The sequence below is a fragment of the Myzus persicae genome, unplaced genomic scaffold (assembly GCF_001856785.1).
Source record: "Myzus persicae strain clone G006 unplaced genomic scaffold, MPER_G0061.0, whole genome shotgun sequence".
Classification (NCBI taxonomy): domain Eukaryota; kingdom Metazoa; phylum Arthropoda; class Insecta; order Hemiptera; family Aphididae; genus Myzus; species Myzus persicae.
This window is the reverse complement of record NW_019101047.1, coordinates 341,681-364,428: the sequence shown is the minus strand read 5'-3', so window position 1 is coordinate 364,428 and position 22,748 is coordinate 341,681. Positions and strand designations below refer to the sequence as shown.

The 22,748-nt window shown below is 35.9% G+C and overlaps 1 protein-coding gene across 2 annotated transcripts in view; it reads right to left on the bottom strand.

The window, feature by feature from the left end:
• Positions 1-5,308: 5,308 nt before the first annotated feature.
• The window catches only part of LOC111027501, a 36,002-nt gene continuing 18,562 nt past the window's right edge, over positions 5,309-22,748 (bottom strand). The window contains exon 2 of one of the 2 annotated variants that reach the window (XM_022305892.1): positions 5,309-6,796. The gene's annotated coding sequence lies outside the window, so the exon portion shown is untranslated. Of the gene's footprint in view, positions 6,797-19,789; positions 19,803-22,748 lie in introns of those variants that run through there. The other variant, XM_022305893.1, reaches the window with a different exon arrangement.

Sequence of the window (22,748 nt, the reverse complement as noted above, 5' to 3'; positions counted from 1 at the left end):
TCCAATAATTAAATCAATAGGTACGGTTTATAATGTGTGGCATAAATATATTTTTTATTTAACCCATATAGGTATATTATAGGAATATTTGGTCTTCAAATTTTCGCTCCCCTAAACTATATTATATTATAGGTACCTACTACCTAGGTACTTCGCTGATACTATATTATAATATTACTTAGGTATCCTTGGTTTCGAAATACTATACGCTGCAGGTCTTCCCGAAGACCACGACTATCCGTGTAAGATTCGTGTGATCTGTGACAAAGGTTATAAATTATCATATTGTGTATAAACATGAGCACCTCCCCCCCACGGGTTCCATAATATGCAGGTGTATTTCTACAGGCTTAAGATTACGATATAATACACACATAGCTGAAGCTGATACAGGTACTACGGCCTTGCTCGTCCGTTCGTTCGTTTAGTCTGTGAACGATAATCCGTAATTACCGTCGACCATCTCGAAAACAAAAATCCGTTTACGAGTGGAAACAAATAACAATACACGAACATTTAATCACGGACGTCGCTCTGTACGTACTTATACATATTATATACTATATATATATATGTACACGTATTACTACGTATATAGGTATATAACTCACGCATCCACTATATACTTATAGTATATTGTATAATATAAATTATTGAATGCAGTGCGCGTGTTGCCGTTGACCCATCTACACGTACATAATTAATATTATATTATGCAGTTCAATATTACGGTGTGTATTATATATGCGTGTCAGACGAGTAAAAAAGCTATATTGTTGTTACCCATATACAAGACGCTCCATCGAATTAATGACGTCCGACCGTACAGTATTATATTATTATGATTATATTATGATTTATACGCCATATGTACGTCGAACGTTTATTATGTATACGAGATTCATCACCTCTATTCTAATCGAACGTCGCCAGTATTTTATTGACGTCTCGCACCTATACAGTTTATTATTATTATTCGAATAGATCCTCCACTAATGAGCCACCTGGTCAGGTCGTCGTGTTATATTGTAATATTTAACTCGTCATCGTATCCACGTAAAACATTGTATAGGTACTTATATATACGTAAAGATACGATATAAGGCCGAGCACAAATTATCATCTTTGGAAGTATATTATGACGTATGCTTAATACAACCACCGGGAGCAATATATGTGCAGGTCTCCGCGAAGACGTCATCGATTTCCAGACGCCCCGTGTACTTCTATATTTTTTTTTAATTCGGATACCGTGGAGTTCAAAATCGTCGAGCCTATTATATTATATATTGTCCGAAGCTATAACTGTCCGTTTTCCACAAAATCAATAAACGCATTTTGTACAAATAATATAATAATACTACAATATATACAGAGAACTGCACGGCAGTATAATGTACGACAGTATAATAATTTATCCTTTGCAGGACGACTGTCAACGAAATATAACAATGACGACAGTATAACGAAAACGCACTTAAATCGACACGCAACTGCTGCAGGTGCCCCCTGCCATTATATTATACTCGCATTATATACGTATGTATTATGTATATAATATATTATACGAATATCGGGGTAGATCTCGCTGAAGCATTCCCGGAGCAGTGCGAAAGAACCCTTTTATTCGGCCCAAAATGTTTTGCCCTATTATGCATTATCTTCAGGACATGAATCCCGCGAAGTCTCGTAGTCCTGCAGCAAATTGTCCCTTTGCACTCTTCTATACATTTCGCATACATATTGCGCAATAATATTGTACTTTTGCAGCGTTCGTCCAGCATATTGTAGTAAGTTTTTATTCGTAATTATTTCTCTCGTAGTCTTGTCAGTAAGGAATATAACAAGCCGTGCTATAGGTTCAAAACTATTAGGTATATTAAACAACGTACATAAAATCGAGTATAAAAAAAGTGCACCGAGTAAAAGTCGACTAACCTATATCCATATTATTACGACTCGCAGTAATATGTTATAATTGTTATTGATCGTTAGTAGTCTCCGTGTGATCGAGTGATTGTGCGATTAGGATACAAGATATTTCACCTGCAGACGTATCGAACCGCGGTTGTAATTTGTAGCGCGCTCGTAACATAACACAATTATATCATAATGATATTATAGAGTATGTAATATCGCTAATTTGCAATTATAGCTGCAGTTGCATATTATACATATTATATACTCGTATAGGCACTGTTGTAAAATGCAGTAATAGAAGGGAATCGTCACTGCAGTTTGAGGCACGCGGAACGCTGCAGTTCGCCGTTTGGTAATATAACAATTCGCGGATATTGCGTATCAGTTCGACACAGGTTTTGTGCTTACACAAGCGTATATATATATATATATGTACCTACACATTTTACCCGAACAACAGGTACTATAGTCGGAAGAGAATAAATATTATAGAGAAAGAGAAAAAAAAATCATTGGCCAATCATAATAATTACATATTATATGGTATCATTGTATGTATGCGATTTTGAGGTAAACTGTTCGGTCGTAATATCCGAGCGGACAAGTTGAGATCGCGAGGCCCGAATCGCCGAGACACGCGAGCAATGCGTTTATTATTGTTATTATTATTTCTATGATTGTTATGTTGATGAGTAAAGAACACGCAAGAACTACCGAATGCGACGAAAACGGCTCTGTTTCAAATCGCACAAACACTATATATAATATAAAGTACCTTTATAGGTAGTTATTATGTTGTACATGCATATGGCAATAAACAATTTATGATGTTTGATGTTTTATATATCACAGATAATAACCATTAGGTACTGCTCAAGGGAGCCGGTGTAGAAGTCAATTTAGTGCGTGACAAAATCATATCTGAAACTCGTTCCCAGTATTACGGAAATCGAGAACCACAAAACCAGTGAGTACCTTATGAGTAGCAAAAGGATTTTTACCACGCGTTTTTTAATATACTCACGTCGGAAATATCAAAATTATATCATGTTACGAACTAGATTTTTTTTAACAACTGGGTTATGAACAACCTCAGTGTGCTCCTCTACCACCGCAAACTCCATCGTGGCATATCTCAATAGGTCACACAAAATATTATGCATTCACTTTTATTTATTGTGATCCGTGGCGCATAGGACACTGGGATTTAAATAATTTTGCAATTGTTTTGATGATTACGTGCTAATCAATAGTATATAGCAGAAAGGTAGATTGAGAGAAAAGTAGATAAATAAATAAATGCAATTAGGGACGGAGGTACATTTTAAAGGTTTTAGTTATTTTAATCGCAGCGAAAGAGAGTAGAGAAGAAAACGGAAATCAATTAATTTTAAAGTTGGATTTCAGTTCCTGTGTGTCGACGATTACTGCTGGGTTTAACATGTTACTTCCATGCACCGTGCACAATGTACCAACAATTTTTGTTACAGCAAATCGAAACATACACGTTTCTATCATAAAACATTGGAATGAACGTATTCGTCATTGCAGATCTACGTCGTTAAACGTTACATAAATGTGTGGATTTATTATTGGTTCAAGCACCACCATAGATCGGTAAGTCAATTTATTTTGATTTGAACACCTTGGGTGTAAGTGTCGGTGTAAGGGTATAAGTGTTTAACAAGTTTTTAAACCTTTTTTTGCGATATGTATAGGTATACCTAACTACCGCGAGTATTTTTTTTTGTTTTACCTATTTGAAACGGGTTTGATTTAAATTTAAAAGTACACCCTGTACACGTTTACATTTTACGTGTTATAAAAATTAATTCTCGAGATTATTTTTTTTCCCATGATAAATTGATACATTATATTACATTCCGCTCAAACGGAAACTATACGAAACACGCACAATGCAAGTAAGTAGTATCGGCCTATGATACTTGTATACACATAGTTTTAGTCTCTTACGCTTTCATATTATTACCCTGCGAGCAGTTTATATAGTTATAAGCTATATATATTATAGCGGTTTATACGCCATCCTGGCAGCGTAAACAATTATGTCGCAGCTATTATAAAATATCTGCGTCGAGTAGGTATGTTAATTTTCTACAACATACTGTGCTGATTCAACCTGATTTCATTTCACAGCTAGTATAAGTTTAAATTTAACTCGTATGGTAAAATTGTTTTTTTTTTTTTTTAATTCGGTCGGATACATTGCCCGATTGTCCGACATCGGCGAGTGGTTTGTGCAGAATGCTCATATTGTGTGGATATTAATGTGATTTTTTTATACAGTTAATTTGCGCCTTAAAAGATAATAATGTATTGATATTATTATCGACGCCACTCCGCAGTCACGGACGAAACGAAATATTAAAGGATTATCGAGAATGATTTTTATATTTCGCAACAACACTGTAATCGCGTGTGCAGTATTAAAGACGTTGACGACACAATTGATTCTATCAGTTATTATACATCATCATACGTTTTAGACTTGAGGTTACCAATAATACAGGTAATAAACTTGCGGTCACTGTTATGGTCCGTTCAGTTTTTAGGTAGGTACCTACATTACGTAATAATAATCACACACGTAGGTACCTATCCGTATTCATATATTCGTCGCGCACAATTATTAGTGTATTAAATTATTTTTAATGCACTGGCACATGCATATACACACATGGACGTGCAAAGACTGCTCGTACGTATATGTACATACACACATCGGTTAGGTTAGGAGGGCCACGGCCACGGGGGCGATTGCCCCGATCAGCACATTTTTGGGTGCAGCAAAGTTTTTCGAATGCGCGTAAGTTTTTTTATGGTTGAAAAACAAAGCCACTATAAAAAATAGTAAGCTCCGGCGTGATGCCCAAACAAAATCCTAAATATGCCACTTCAATACTTCATGCCTACATTTATACCACACATATACATACGCAGGTATATATATACAGATATTTACATTGTATATTTGTATATCAAGCATTCTCAGGCAGTGCTCACTACCATTTTTCCCTTTAATACAATAAATGTGTTCTGATTTTTGGAACTTTAAAATTTACCAGAGGGCCAGAATGTCAAATACTTAGATTATTTATATCGCTTGAGCAGTGTGCCCAGTGACGATACAAGCTTCTTTTTTTCAAATGAGAATCGCCCAATGATTCATTGTCAAATTAAGTTTACGAAATAAGGGCGGTGAGCGTGCTTGCAGGTGAATCACCCTAATATTAAATTATTATAAATTATAATACATGCTATAGATGTAAATAATATATATTTATTGTGTTATTTTTTTTTTTGAAACTCACACTTTTTTTATCAATTAACATTAATTTTCGTTATAAAATTGAAAACCAAATATAAATAGACGTCAGTGAAAAATCGTATATTTTATTTAACATATTTTTAATAACAGCATTTCTATAGTAAGTCATACACAATGATAATAATAATAATAATTATAAAAATAATAATAATATTAATCAATAAAATTCTATAATAGAAAATACCATTCTTTGTATAAGCATAAAAATGGCACACTACATCCCTACTCGTTATATCAGTCGTCGATTCAATAATAATAATAATAATAATAATAATTTATATTTATGTACAGTAGGTACGGCCGGCTATTAAACGCTCACATTTTTCCAACCACGGAGACTTAAATACTTATTTTGTATACAGCCACACGAAAATATCGTTTTACAAAGTAGGCAAATAACGTTATTCTCGTGTTTTGCTTTGAAGTGTGCGTGTCCATGGTAAATATTATGACCAACGCCTTATTTTCTCAGTTGATTATTTTACCACGTCGTTTCAAAGTATAAAATCTCGATGTGGGGGATGTTACCCGCGTTCGGATGAATACCACGAGATATTTGTTATTTTTTGAAGCGAACAAACATAAGTATTCACCGTGTCCATACTTTACATAATACACTTTTATGTCATTATTGTATATAATATTAGCCACAAACAATTATTATTGAATTAAGTAATTATTATCTCTCAACGTTCAAATATATTTGACGTATTTACACATCAAAATTAATTATTGTTAAAAAAAAATAGTAGTAATAATAAAAAATAAAAAATAAGAAGATTATTGAGCAAAACCGTACTTAAATAAAATATTTATTTTTTAATACGCGTCATAATAATAATAATATCTACAAAAGAAAACGTAGTATACCAGCGCAAGAAAAATTATGCATGGACATTAGCTGTAGCCCTGTAATAAGAAAATAAAACACGTGTCGGACGGACTAAACGTACCTACCTATTATATATTTTTGTTTTTTTCTCCTATCCAACACACATTTCATAACACATAGTACAATGCCGGGTCAGACGTTTTTTCGTATAAAAAAAAAATAATAATAATAATAATTAAGTATATATTTAACGTAAAACCGAAATTATGGTGTCAGGTCGAGTTCATATTTGGTACAATACAAGACCTTCTCTCCAATGAAACCGTAAAAAAAGCCAATACAATAACACACACATACGCCAGTTTATAGGCAGTTTTTTATGACACGAGTGGGCAACAACCAACGAGTGTTTAGTGACGACGAAAATATACGTAAAATAAAATGCTTGTGTGTTCACTCACTATGCATAAATGTATACGACGTATGTTCGTAAATTTAAGACGAATTTTTTTATATCGTTTCTATAAATAAAATAAAATAAGTAATATCTTACACTAAAATTAATTAAAAATAATTAATAACATATTAAATCCGTTAAAAAAAAAAACTGTTCACGTCTGCAGGAGTAGTAGTTGTGTGTGATGTATATAATATGTGTTGTATGTCCGCTCGGCGAATTCTCTCGTCAAAGAAAACTGAAACAAAAAAAAATTAAAATTAAATTAAAAACCATTAATTGTAATTTTCATTAATCGGTATGGCGGTTGGGGACCAATTAGCATGCATTGTTTCGGTGTCGACGGTATTGTTATTTTATATTTAACGTTGTGTAATGAAATAATTATAATGTGAGAACGTTCCCAAACAATTATTTCTCTTTTTCGGATACTAAAACCGCATAAGCACAAATAATAAATAAAAAGTTTAACAAGTAGGTATTATAGATTAACCTATGCGGCTTATGCTACGAATTAAAATACCGTATTAAAATGAATTATAAGCCCGTATATCGCGAATATAATATAAGGAGTCCTCGACGACATCGATGTGTATACAGGGCGATTATATTTTTATAAGCGAACAATCGTCATATCGGCATTTTTTTGTTCTAGTAATTCAAAATGCAACATTAACAATGTTTACATTATTTTGTATAATTTTATATTATGGTGGTTATGTTATTCACACTTCTGTTTGTTGTTGAACAACCACCATATTAACTTTTGATTTTAGACGTCAACCTAATTTACCTAAGCATATTTTATAGTTAACGTGAAAGAGGATAGATAAGCTCTAAAACGGGAACCCTGTGGAGTATGCAACATTCCACTCATTCGAGCTTTGATGAAAAAAAAATTCATCCCTTCAATACATTCATTTTGTATATTATGTCATACTGCGAAGTGTATTTATAAAAATATTTCGCTCAATTTTCGACTACGAATTTAAAATATGTGTTTCCGTTTAAAAATCAAAAGTTTGAATTGTTACCGTTTTGAGTGCCAGAATTTAGATTAATTATTTCTAAGTTTACCACGGAGGTGCTTGTAACTCGATGCTTATGTATATACATAATATTATATAGATGTATGTATGCGTGTTATTGGCTAATGAAGAATTATTCCAGGTACGTATGTAGATACTTCTATTGTATTTCATGTCGAGTACATACGATTCATAACGGTAATGATAAAAAAATATTTTTCAGTACGTAATTAATAAAATATAATATATTTGTTACAATTAGGTACCCACTACACGTTCTCTCGGAATACTGCAGCAAAATTGTATAATTTTGTTCAACGTCGGTATTTAAAATTCTGTGGTTTAAATTTGTGTTAAAAAAAAATTGTACGAGACTTTTGTGTCCAAGACATTGTATTCTCGGCTCATGATTTATCGACACAATTTCTGCAAGTAAGCGAGTTTTGGCGCTCAGATTTCAACCAGGAGATATCTAAAATTGTCCGGGGGAATAAAAGGCCCTCTTATTGCGCTCTTGTGTGTCGTGTAAATTGTAAACACGTATTATTACTATAGGTACGTAAATCATATACATATTTCACATTTTAAGTGGGCAAGATACGTGTGTGCGTTTCGCGTATACTGCAAACGAAACAAAAAGACCAATAGTGTGGGCGGCGGTCGGCGGTTCGTTTGAAATCGAAAACAATATAGCGCATACCTAACCTATAATACGTCGTCACTAAAATCGTAAAATTAATATCGTTATTAGACGAATTGTGCAATTTTCGTATAAACATAATGTTTACAATAAAACGCTGGCGTACAATATGTGCAGAAAATTAAAAATATTACGCCGCACGCGCGTTGCGCAAAACGACCGATTACGTCTATGCGGAATAATAACGCGTGCGATACACACGACGTACAATAATATTATAATAACATGCGAAGGTGCAGAGGGTGGCCGACGAAAGTAGGCTAAAATAATAATACAATATCGTCCTCGCCGTATGTATATAATAACAATATAACAATAATAATAATAATAATAATAATGCGGACAGGCGAGGGCGGGCGAGCGTGCAGTTACTTGCAGTAAATGCATAATATATATGTAATATTATAACGTGTCATATTATAGTTCATTGTTTTGAGGCGCCCGTCCGCGATATCGTACAATATTATAATATTGCGATGTATTTTATATTGTGTAGCATTATGCCAGTTTTGAAAAGCCTCGCCAAAAAACCCACGCGCAATGTGCGACGAAAAATTAATCCGAAAATGTCTGTTCCCCCGTCGGTCATCAAAACATAACGGTAAAATTGCAGTATAGCTATACGAAAGCGATTTCCGGACAACGTGTCGTCTCTTTTTCTGCTATTGTATAGTTTTCTGCAGATTTGTCTGCCACCCTGTTATGTGTGTGGGACACCCACGTCATTTGCGAAACCGACTGGTCGGGGTCATCACGTCTTGCAATCGTCGATCCGATTACACTCAATAGTCGGTCGGCCTCGATAATTTCGCAGACCGACCGCCCTTCGTGCGATTATTTTTTGCATTCTTTCGCATCGACGTTTGAACCAATAGTGCTCGTCGTCCACGCAAGTCGGGTTTTTCTTTTTTATTTACATATTATTGTTTATATATGTAATGTATCCATATTGCAGGAATAAAATTGCGAACGCGGAGGTGTAATGCGCAGGGAACGGAGAACGTTGCGCGAGACCATGGTGCATGTATAGAGGTATACCGCTACATATACCGCGGTGACCTTAATCGTTATTGTTTTTACAACAGACCGAAAACGGGGAAAAGTTTATTTCATTTTTCTACTGCGATTCGACATAATAATACAATCATCGCGAGCTACAAACATTGAGAAATCAAATTATGTCTGACCCACGAGTGTTATATTTTCGGGTGCCCGAGTGTATCGTGATATAATATAACCAATAATATCGAAGTGAACTGTACCGCGGTCAGTGTTCACCACAACTTGGTGCAGAAAATCGGATTCTGAACTAGTTTAGATGTTCTGGTATTTAAAGCTTAAATGAGCCGAGTATAGTGGACCAACCTGCAGCAGCTTTTGTGGAGCTCATCACTCCACTCCGCTCATCTATAAGCTCACAGCAACTATTTGACTATAATAATATGTACTCGTTCGATAATATTGCGATTGCCGAGCTGTAATAACTTATATTATATATGTCAAAAGCCAATGAAAATAAAAAAGATAATAAAATCGTACGAAATTTGGTTTTCAGATGTATGTACACATATATATATATATTGAAGTTTATTTTCTGAAAAATGTTCTATACTCAGAAATATGAAATGAAAATATACATGTCGTCATTCGAAAACGTTAAAAACCACATCACACGCTGAACGAAACCGTTGTTTCGCGCTGCATAATACGGTTTTAAACGAGCAGTCATTATTATAAATATATTTTATCGAGATTTTTGTTTCTTTAAAAATATGTTCGCGTATTCGAACATAACGGCGTTTACCGTTGAACGCGGTCGCTGCGACCCGGCGCGTGCTCCGAGTCATACACTTAACTATATATGGGCACGATACATATATATATATATCATTAAAATATGTGACCAAATAAATTATAATATTATGCAGTTATATTATATATATATATATATATATATTATATTATGTGGGTACGGGCGCGACGACCGTTTTTTGACGTATAACGTTTCCGAAAGAGAACGTGGGAAAGTCGTTTACATAACACTCACCGCATAGGTACCGCCGTGTATCGTAATTTATAAATTAGGTATAATAACATCAAGCGAGCGTCTTTTTATCATAATACAATACAACAATATATGGTTCTCTATAATTCGCTGCCGACGGTAAAGGACGTATGATGTTTATATTTACGAGGTGCATACGACTATATATACGAGCATTATACATAGACATATAGTACCCGACGCTTCGCCACCTATGCCGCCCACGATGATTTGTAATAAATAATTTATGTGTTTCGTATAAATCATCGAACGATCATAATAATATTATGTCGACAGGCCAGATGCGATTTTACGCGGCCCCCCGCGCTCCTCGTGTTCTATATAATATTATAATATAGTCGTCACATCCGTTGGCGTTGCGCCGAAAACTGTTCGCGTATACAATTATAATAATTAATATAAAAATGATTAGTAACGATGACGTCGTCGTCGTCGGTCGGAACGGCAAAACCGATTGTGTAGGTCCCTGTATCATAATATATGTAATATAATATTTTGATGCCGACAAGTATATAGTTTGTACGTGTTATATTCAATGCCGCCGCCGAGCGGAGAATAATATTATGCGACTTAGCCGAAGGACGTCATCCTCGCGGTCATTTCGGCCGGTATATAAACAATACCAAATCCAACGAATACATAATACCGTAAAAATTACCGTTGGTCGTCTGAAAATTTGTATAAATGTATTATGAGTCGTGTAATAATTAGAACGCGCGTACTCGTCGATGGCAATCGAGACACGACGGTGACGTGCGTAAACAAGCGTCTCTTTTTTTTGTAAATAAGACCCCTACCCGTATAATATAGACAATAATATTATTAAAAAAAGTGCCACGAAGAAATGAGGAATTTTTCGATCCGCGACTGTAAACTCAAAATTCAAAACGATCATACACGGTGCATCCATATTAATGACGCGAATAGGATATGACTTACTACGAAGATATTATAAAAAAAATCGTACACATATGCAGACGCATCGACGTAGTGGTGCAGACGTGCAGTGATGATGGTAATAATTGTATTACGAATTCGAATTTTCATTACCTATATATAGAGTCTATTCTATAGAAAGTATAGAGTGTTGGGTGTCAGCTCCCAGACAACAATATATAATACTAATACACTGCTATCCGTCGAAACCGAAATAGAAAAACAATTTCATACCATTGATCATAAACGAAGCGGTGTTCGCGCGGATATCGTTGAAAAATTCAAAAACCCGACGAAGGTTTTTACACTTTTCGTGTTAAGTTATGGTATATATAAGCGATAACCATCTCCCCACGCATCGGAGTGCAGGGTATCAAGTATAGGTAGGTACTATCGTATATTTTTTTTTTAACTTTTACAACTTCCAGGAGTATTATAATTACTATTAGAGTTTAACAATCGAAATATTGAATTGAGGCAGATTTTAATATTTATTGCCAATAAAACGAAACGAAATCCGGTACTAACGAGTTACGATGATAATATTATGTCGTCAACGTCCACGGACGCCGGTCGTATGATTAATTCTCTTCTCGTTGAACAATATTTTCACGGGCCAGAGGAACGACGTCACGTTTATAATACGATGATGGTGTTCGAAATATTTTTAGCATAATCTTCGAGACTGTCGTAAGTCATCCATACGTGCCGACAATCGCCGAGACTTAAAATATAACACAGGCGTGATTTATAAAATATTTTGATAATTGATAGCATATCATTGCGCGTCGATTTTCACACGAATATATGATTATTGTCGGGTGTCGGCTACAAGACGCTGTCCGTTTGACCGTTCGGGGGCGGGGCGGTCCAATACCACGTGCCAAAAAATATTATTATTATAACAAATCGTTGCTCACTTCTGTTTTGAACTATGATCGGTCGTAATTGTCTACACGAAAACCCGATCGGCCGATTGCTCATCATTCATTATTATTCACTTATTTCGAGTTAATAAATTGAATTAAAGTAATATACAAACGCGCCTATGGGTCCGTGCGTATAATACGTAATATGGATAATGGATACGTATTACACGCGCGCATGTCCATTCGCGTATTGAGATGGAAATATTTTTGCGCGACCAGTCACTTAGTGATTCTTTCTTCCGTTTAAAAGTTTTAATTTTTTGGGGAGAGGGTCGTCTGGCAGTCTCCATCTGCAAGTAAACATTTTCCAGCTACTACACATAATGCCAGACGATGTATACCGAACGGTTACGGAATTTCGGCGCAAATGATGTCCTAACCTACATTATAATGACGACGCGCGCCCGTTCCGTCCGACATACTCTCATCTGTTATATTAAACAGTTTATTCACGGTTTTCCTCTCTGCTGTCACCTGAGATGATTTCCTATATATTCACGATTGCGATCGACTTCCCCTTTTCCACCTCGGCCCTACAGCAGGCAGCTATGGCACACCGGCAAAACGTCAATTCAATTGACGGGTAACATTATATTATATTAATAACGTATTATACATTTATTCTATATATGACGTCACGAGACCGGGAGATCCATATACGTATTGGTGATCGGAAGACAGTCACTGAAAAAACTAATATAATGAAGAAATATATAACTAGTGTATTGTAATATTGATAGGCTAAAATTCCTACTTTTTGACACAAATATTATGTCAAGTTATACAAAAGAGATCTTTTAAAATGTATCAATAGTCATAACTTATAATATGTACTGTATTTAAGTCTGAAATTACATATTATTATACTTATTTTTTTAGCATTTCAACTTTATGATATACCCTAAACTAATTAGTATTTATAGGAATTTTTTTGTTGGAGGTCATATGGCCAATATACAATATTATGTCGTAGTGCAATTACGTGCATTCTGAATATTGTGTTTAATTGGAGTGTTGCAGTAATGTTCGAAAAAAGATGCTGATTTGGCAGGTATACCTCTGTAATACAAATTTGAAAATAATACACCCGATGCTTCCTATAGATCACCCGATCCAACTCTAAGAGGAGCTGAAAAATCCGCGGAGTCAACTACAACTGACATGATGGAACAACTATGTAATGCATTTGATTTTCGATCAGATGTTGTTCGTGTAACCAAGACAGTCATATTTTATAAGAGTACCATAAGGCGTCATAAACTACTAATCCCTAATAATATGGTATTTTATTTAATGTGTTAATATCACTTCAATAGCCTATAAAAACTTAAGATATAAATAACCATCTAAAACCGGATGGATCATTTTGTACAACCAACAGTACCTACATATATTTACGCGAGTTCGGTGTATATTATTATACATTTGCTTTATGCGTGTTTGTTGTACGCATATTATAACAATAATGACAATACAATATCGTAGGTCGTTAACTCGCACACGCTTGCGGTCGATGGTTTATTTGACGACAGTTTTTTTTTCATTTCATGAAGGTGTTCTTTCGGACTTTCAGAGTTCAAACGTTTCAAATACAAATAGCTGGTAGCCGGAAGACCGGACGTAGCTGGTCTGTATATGTATATAAGACGTATCGCATATCCTATTGTATTGTATTATTGAACATCCGGGTTTAGTGCGGATCTATGAGCATTTACGCGATACGAATTATTAATGAATCGTTATACACTGCTCCCGTCGACTTATAAACGCACTCTCAAATTATCAACGGCTATAAGAGATAATACCGATGGGTTAAATGGACAAATACAAATTTGATTCACCCGCCGAGGTCGATTTGTATATTATTGAAAAATCATATTGCCGTGTTCTTAATCGTGACTCCGCGAGAGACGTCAAAAGCTGCAGTGCAGCTGCTGCAGGATAATCAACAGCGATCCCGGCTATAATATTATCCTTTTATCTCCTTCGTTTTTGCGTGTGTTACACATCAGATCGTAACGATATTGTAGATTTATTATTATGACGGCAAAACTTAATATATTATTTGCGAAAACTATAAATTGCACGCAATATTTTCTATGTCGAACATCCGTCCGGTATCGGTAAGGATGTAGGTATCCTTGTCGGATAATACGTCGCACAGTGCAGCACTCATCGGTGTGCGATTTATATTTTTGCGGAATAGAATTTTGCGATGTAGTTTTTGGTCAATTCAAAAATAAGTATTAAACGGAAACAACTATGGGTATTTCGTAAGTATTTGTCGGTTTTTAAATCTTAGAAATTGGAAATCACGATGCGATTATTGTGTCATTATGTACAATTGAAATATTATCATTGTGATGAAAAACGTATTTGCGCAAATATAATCGCTTAGGTATCTCGACATCGTCCTATAGTCGTATACGATTTGTAATACTACTGAGCACCTAATGGGTCGCCGGTCGGCACAATTCCGTCCGGCAATCGTCCGTAAATAATTAATGTAATATATATATATGTATTGTGCTATATATTGTCCGCAATGGCTCGTTAAAACGCACATCTCTCTCTCCCCCTCTCTCCCCCTATCCCCATCTATCTGTATAAACATCTATACGTATATATACACGGACTTGCACCCCGGTTTCGTATACTTTTATACGACATTATTATATACGAGGCGGTGCGGTTTCCCGGTGCGGACCGTCGCGCGAGTAGGTCACGAAAGGAAAACCGTCGCGGAGTTTCGCGGCCGACCGCGTCGCGCATTCCACCGTTTTCCACGAGTAGACAATAATAAAATAATAATATCGTGCATTATATTATTATTATTATTATTATTATTATTATTATTATTATTATAGGAAACGCGTTATCCGTGGCAGCGGCGGCGACCGTTTCCGCTGTCAAGTCGTCGTCGTCGTCGGTGCAGCGATCCCGACACCGGTGCGGTGTGTAACGGTACATATACGTCGTATAGGTAGCTCCTACTTAGCGCCGCGCTATATATTGGTACACCGCGATCAACGTGACCCGATATACCGTCGCATACACGATATAATACTACCTTTTGGTGTACACGCCGGTGAGGACGCACTGTACAGAGTGATTCGCCGAGGTTGCCGAGCACGAGTTCTTCATTTTTTTTTTTTTTTCTATTCGACGCGTAATCAATCGTAATCGTATAATATGTGTATTACCTGCGAACGACCCCGTGTTTTCAAACATTTAGCCATTTCACGCGCCATTTAGGACGTGTCTCGCTGTGTCCTGTGGTGATGTGATAACAACTCGGACTTTCCGCACGAGAATCAGATGACTTTTTTGAAAAGTTTGAGGTACCCCGAACGAAATTCCGACGAGTAGTATTTGATTTATATACATTTGTGTGCTAATAAGGATAATGGGATCCACGATAATGGGTTTGGAAGATATGGGAACAATGCATAGCTATGTCTAGACATTGCAGGCTAAGCGTGTAGTAATATTGTGCAGTGGTGTGATTATTATGGCTCTGGGACAATGACGATCTGAACATTAGAAATTACTAACTACCTGACGTTGATCCATGAACATTTTATGATTTGTAAAAATCGTGCAAGGAGAATAAAAACTAGTTCCGACATAATTTATATTTTAGTAAAACCGTTTTTTAGCAGTATTATCCTCAGTATATTATACATTTTAATAGGCCAGACATAATTTATTTGAATTTTTATTTAAATACGTAAGATAAATTTTAAAAAAAAACTGTTGTATTGCCACAAGACACTTCGTAAATGGTGTAAAAATCTAAACAATTGAAAATATGGTACTTAAGTGTCCTTAGGAATTTCCAAACCCAGAATTCGAATACATTCATTATAAACGAATAAACGGGGATGAGCATGATTGGAGAATCGCCTCTAGTGTGTTGTTTTGGAAATGTTAACCAGAAGCTTTATGCACAGTTTAAAATAATGTGCAATGACTAATAAGTGGTAAATAATAATATTTAAATTGTATATAAGCATGCAGACTGATCGGCTGTCCCGGATAATCGTGGATCGCGTATTAACAGCTTATTGCGATTTACTCAAGGATTGCTAATTTTCAAGCGCGACTCTTTCGTATAGCAGTAATAATAATAGATATTTACTCGTGTTCTGTCTGCCCCCAAACATGCACGTGGTGGACGGTGCCCAACTGCCCTGCAATAAATAATACTATTACCGATGTGTCATTATATTATACCATTATATTGTCGGTTGTCCGCCGCTGACCGAGAAATACGACCCGCACGTCGGCCGTGCCTACAATGTACACAGTATAATATACAGGGTTATTGTTTTGTCTCGAACCAGGCTATTGTAGTGTGCACATTCGCGAGTTTCGACACTTTTAAATTTCGAGCACAAACACTGACGAGTGATGCCCGGGCGTAGAAGTATAAGACAGTACCCATATAATTATGCGTTTAGATAAATCCGAGTTCCTCGTGTTTCCTATGCGTAGTGCATCGCTTGGCGTACGAAATCGCCCTGTATACAAGCTGCACATGGATACTATTATAGTTCGATGGGTTCAAATAATATGTACTAATAATAGTATATAATATTTAAGTAGTGTATAGTTTTCCACTCCGATAATCGCCGCGCCCATTGTTCAGACATTTCACGTTACATATTTATACAATATGTGCATACATATATATATATCGATTATTGACATGTTCGGGTCCGCGGCCGTGATTAACTCACGTACGTGCTTATTATTTGTACACGAGAAAATTGTTTTTCAAAAACGTATACCATGTATAGGTATAGTATATGTATATGCAGTAAAAAAAACGTAAACTCGGCACATGCAACATCAGATTCCGTGGTTGTCTTTTACTCGGCGAACGGAATAGGTGCGCGCGTCGAATCTCCGGTCGGGATTACTATATAGTAAGCCCCCCCCCTCGGACAATTTGGATTTTTGAACATTTCCCCCCGCCCATAGAATTTGTGCGAATTCGTTTCTAAACGTTTGGGTAGCCCAAAAAAAAAAATGTTTGCACAATATTTCACAACGTTTGGGACGACGCGTGTTATGATATAATATAGTCGAAATGTTGGTGCATACGTTTAATTGCACTAAAAGGTTTATTGCAAGTTGGCCCGTATATTCGACGTGGATCGATAGTTTTCGCTCGGTTTTTGTCGATACACGAATATTCTCTCTGTTTCGACGAGTGGGCCCACCCGTTCACAGCTGCGTGTGTCCTTGTGATTGACTTTATTTACGGCCACCGCTATTATAACACGGGTAGATGATATATTATGTTCATTTACCGCATACGACGTTAATTATTATTGTAGCAGTATTTATTGTACGGACCTGGTGATGGGGTCATTTCTCGAGGGATATCGTGGACGAGAAAATACAGCCGTCCTGCGGTTTACCCTAGTTTTGATGACCGTTCGTTTTTTGAAATAATAAATCTCCGAAAATTGCACAGTCCTATAGTAATATAATATGCATAACGTCTCTCGCACGATTATTATTACGCCGCACAAAATACCACTCGCATAACGTCATGCAGTCATTATTAGATTTTAGACATATATATTTTAAATGTAACCGCGAGTAAAGACTAATGACTATTTGCAACTAATTAGCAGCTGAAAATGTCGTGTCATTCGTTCTGTATAGTATATGTATAATTATTAATTTTATTATGCGTCTATGCGCATACGAAATAACGTATGAAAAACCATAAACAACAAAGTTTTTCGTTTAGCTGTACAATTCAGCCACGTTTTTTTTCCTGGTGACTTCAACAAATTTAGTATGAATAAATGAATAATATATAATATACTAATAACGTAACGTGACAGCAGAATAAACGCTTTGGTTTTTTTGCAAACCGTTTATGCACTCAAATCGTTTATTCAGCAGACATCACGTCGTAAAGTCGAGGAAAATAAATACGTCATTGTTGCTGACAAATGACCTAACCTAATCCGCAAAAAGGACTAAATTAATAAAATCCACAGCCTGTGACGTCTGTTCGTGGACGGTCGATTTTCTCAATGCGCCTCTCTCGAGAAGAGATCGAGAGTTTGCATTGTTCCTCTCTCTCACTCATTACCCCCCCTCCCTATTTAGAGCTCTTTGATTAGAAATCTAAGTCTATTATTTCATATATATATATATATATATATTGATAGTTATGTGCGTATATAACATATACGCCATCATCCGGGGAAACACTAATCATTCATTGTTTTCGAAACGTGTCAAAACAAATGGGTCGTAGTGGCCGTAATACGCTTAGAATCACGGCTGCAGTGCCATAAAAATAAAACCGCCGCGACCGCGTGCGTATATTGTATAGAAAGCAGCGGAGAGACACCTCGTATTGCGGGAAAGGCGAGAGTACAGCGGACTGAGAGCGTTTCGCGGATTTACCTTAAATGGTATATAAATTAAATAGGTACTATACTTCTGCGGATATGTATTTGTTGTCGCGTGTTGATACCGAGCGGAGCGACTTTTGACAGCGGAATTCGCGTCGATGAAATCGATGGCGGGCGCGAGAAGACGTTCGGATCGGGACACGATGTACCCATATATATATATTATCACGGCTTCATATTTTATTGTATTCGATTTCACCGACATACCTATAAACATACGCAGGTGCAATAACAATGATGATAAAAACGCCTGTGACACATATATATATATATATATACATGTATGTGAGTACTGCTGTGCAGCGGCGGTGGACAATATATCGTTTGTTGTGTATTATAGGTGTCGTGTCTGTTTCATTATATTATACATTTTGACTTCTATACATATTACATATTATAGGCTGCACACATTGTGACACGGTTTTAGATTTTAATTTCATATCGCGTACAACACATGACGCATATATGTGATGAATATTTTTGAAATGTGATACATACGCGTATTTCGCTGTGCGTATAGTGTGCACTGCAGTGCACTCATCAGTATATATAGGTGCACAATATTATGATGTTGTTGTTCGGTTGAAAACTGTATGGGTAGGCGCACGCACCCGCGAGTCCTATGGAAGTATTCAAATCGTGAACAGACGTTCGTTAGGCAGAAATTAGAGGTTTAACATAATAACATTATTACAATGGCTGTTTTACGAACATTCCTCGCGTCAGCTGTGCATCGTGGTCAAGGACGATCCATGACCTCACCAGGCAACTTTTTGTACGCATCCGCATCGCCGTTCGAATATAATATTTTATATTACACTCGCGTATAATGCGCGACCGCTGGAAGTAAACAAATTTTTATTCGCGTGATGCGATTACACTCACGAGAGTAGGTACAATACGATATAATATTAACAGGACAAAATAGCATCTTGTCATCGCATATAAATTCGAGTGTGTTATAAATTTATAGGTATAGGCATCGCGGTCTTATCTCTGTGCGGGGGTTTTCGAAAGTCAAATTTGGTTCGCTGGGAGAACAGATTGCACGAAAACATTTTTCTCCTCGGGTCTCTACCGTTATACACAAGCACATGACCTGGCTTAACAGGTTCATCAAGATTATATCACGTCAAAGAACTGCACGTGAGTTTGTAGTTATGCAATGTGAAACTGTGACGAGTCTATAGTCAATTTGACCGTAGGTAAGTATAATAATAAATATACCTAAAGTGAGCCTATACTCATTTCTACTTTATTACAGGCTCTCCATAAGCAACTATACGTTTATAGCATTATTTTATATAGATACTCATTATTTCGAAAACTAATTGTGAGCATAATTTAAAAAACGATTATATATATTTTTTAAGTTTTGTACGAAAAAATACACTTTTAATTTTTTATTTCGCAGCTGAATACTTTTGGGAGTATTTCTTCGTATGCAAATTTAAAATTTGCATTAGGCAGTGGTCCTACCTAACCCGCCATCTCGGCACCTCCTCCTAGAGGTAAATCGGAAATCCCATCGAAAAAACGATAGAGTCCGAACGCACAAATAATTCATGTTTGCCGGAATGGATAATCGCAGGTTATAGATTGTTAATATATATATCAGCGATAGCGACTCTCAATCGCGTTGTACCGTAATAAATAATGTAATGTTGATGAACATTTTCTAAAAAATTCACGAACGCCCGTCGATTAATAATTAATTAATAATAAATTGTTGTATAATATTAAAGTAAAATATTTACGTACACATTACACCCGTCGTCCATATGGCTATATACATATATGTATTATTATATAGTGTATTTTTATAAATTGTAATTATTATATTTTACTCGTCGCGAGTTGTGTGTCGGAATGTCGGCCGAGCGGACGTGCGGACGACCCGCCGAGGACAGTGCGAGCGGAGAGGGCGTTTACCGCTCACTGCAGGAGGATCACTGGACTCGGATGTTTACGACGACGGCGGTTGCGTACGCGACGGGACTGACGATTTTGATACCTCAGTGGTTACATGGCTATAATAATAGTATATATAGGTAGGTACTGAAGAGTTCACTTTTTGCAAATGTTTCGTCCTAATGTGTTCTGGTACAGCCACGTCGGTATTTATTCAAATAGTCGTGTGTTCAAAATTGATTTGAAAGTTTTGTTTTAGAAACTGTTTGAAAGATCAATATGATGTTAGAAAACCTACAGCAATCAAAACCACTTCAATTCGTTACGATTCCAGCTGGAGTTGTGTTCGTGTCGGCGTTCGATATCCAAACTCTTTAGCGTGAGAAAAGCGTAATACATAATTTTATAGTAGATCTGGTTACCTGCGCCATCAACTATTTCATTTAAAAAATGTATTACTTTTCTATGTTTGATCATTTCCAACTATACGATGTGGTTATACAGACCGAATAATGATGAACAGTATATCGATGAGCTATTGTTTCTATTAACTTTCTACAGCAGTACAAAATTTAATATTGATATATTTTACTATCAGAGGTAAATAAATCTAACGGAAGTGCGTATGAAAAAAAAGGTTCACTTGAGTGTCAACATTTGATCTTTTAGTTTTCATAAACAATATTGCAGTGGAAACCTATATTTTACATATACATGTAATTCAAACAAATGTATTGCTTAGGTAGTAAAAAAGTAGTATATATAGTGCAGTACCTAATGTATGAGTAGTATGCTAATAACGAAGATTGACGAAAAACACCGAGAAACCCACCCAGACCTTCCTTAAACTTTTGATGAACTTTATTTTGGTTCTAGTAAGATTTTAAATATCTATTATTGTCCTATTTTAAGTTTAAATCTTTTAACCAATATGTATTATACAAAGACGGTTGCGTGAGGCGTACATTGACGATTGCAGTGCGAAACTTCCCTGCGGAATGTCACGCAGGTAAGTTTAGATTTTTTGAGTGGAATATTAATTATTTATCACCGGTGGGAAGAAATGAAAATGGCATAAGAACATCATACAAAATAAATACACGACACCTTGTACTCCCGTGTGAAAATTAATTTTTGGCTTCCCAAAACACGCGTACCTGTGTGTCTTGTATTTGTCTATACATTGTAAAATATGATTGAAGTTATAAAGGTAATAGCACTGTTGGGCTTACAACTCAAGATTAAAAAACTATTTGCAGTGAATAAAAATCTCGTCAGGTCAAACTTATGGTGAGTGATCGGAAGAAATGTTTATCACAGCGATGTTTTATTTTTTTCTACTACGTTTTCCGTCGTTTGCACGTACACGACAATAATTATCATTATTCGTTCAGCAGTCGAGATAATTTGTTTTTTATTTGCGATTATTTCCCTTGAAGATTCCACGACTATAGATAGTACGTCTTCTTTATTAAAACAAATAGTAATTTGTGTGTTCAGTCGGTTGGCGTCCATTTTCATTCATCAAATGGGCATTGTTAAAAATGTCAATGTCACGGGAGCGAACGACCGAATAGAAACACATAAGAGAAGGACCTGAGAACAGCTGACGGTCATATTGTACCTAATTTGTATGTTATTTTTCAATTATTTGACTGTCGCTCATAGGATAAATAAATAGCACGCTGATAGGCGATGAACGGACTTGAGTACTGTCAACATTACAAACGTTCCAACTTGCAAAAAGTATCATAACCAAAGTCAAAATTTAAAAGTTCGCAACTCATACATTTTAAATATAATACATATTTGCTATACTCGTGTACGTAGACGAAAGAGACGGAAAAGGATAATGATTTAATACTTAATATAGCCAAAGAAAATTGGACTTAAAAATTAAATTCATTTTTGCTACTATATTAAGATAGACGAAAGTGCGTATACACTTGTTATATTTGTACATTCGAACCTTTGACGCCCTTAAGAAAATCATCAAATATCGTGAAGTCGAACCACTCGATCAGAAAGTATACACCATAATGTGTCGATAAATTGTTTTTAAATGTTTCCCTTCATTTCGTAATTCGACCAGTTTGGAATGGGTTCTTTTCCAATCCGAAATCCAAGACGGAAGTCGTCAAGATAGAACTAACAAGCGTTGAAGACAAACAATTA